Genomic DNA, 387 nt, shown 5'->3' on the forward strand with positions numbered 1-387 from the left:
CTCTTCTCCATGTCTCTTCTACATCAACATGTGTCCCCTCTTCTCCATGTCTCTTCTACATCAACATGTGTCCCCTCTTCTTCATGTCTCTTCTACATCAACATGTGTCCCCTCTTCTTCATGTCTCTTCTACATCAACATGTGTCCCCTCTTCTTCATGTCTCTTNNNTTTTCAGCCTGACACCATATTTCACACCTGTACAGCTGCATACCTGTGTGTGTGTGTGTGTGTGTGTGTGTGTGTGTGTGTGTGTGTGTGTGTGTGTGTGTGTGTGTGTGTGTGTGTGTGTGTGTGTGTGTGTGTGTGTGTGTGTCTGCTCTAACAGCACTGAAATGACCTAAATAGTTGTGCAATACCCACAACACACTCTCCTTGGTCGTGGCGTG

This window comes from Notothenia coriiceps, unplaced genomic scaffold (assembly GCF_000735185.1).
Source record: "Notothenia coriiceps isolate Sejong01 unplaced genomic scaffold, NC01 NC01_scaffold00005421, whole genome shotgun sequence".
NCBI lineage: Eukaryota > Metazoa > Chordata > Actinopteri > Perciformes > Nototheniidae > Notothenia > Notothenia coriiceps.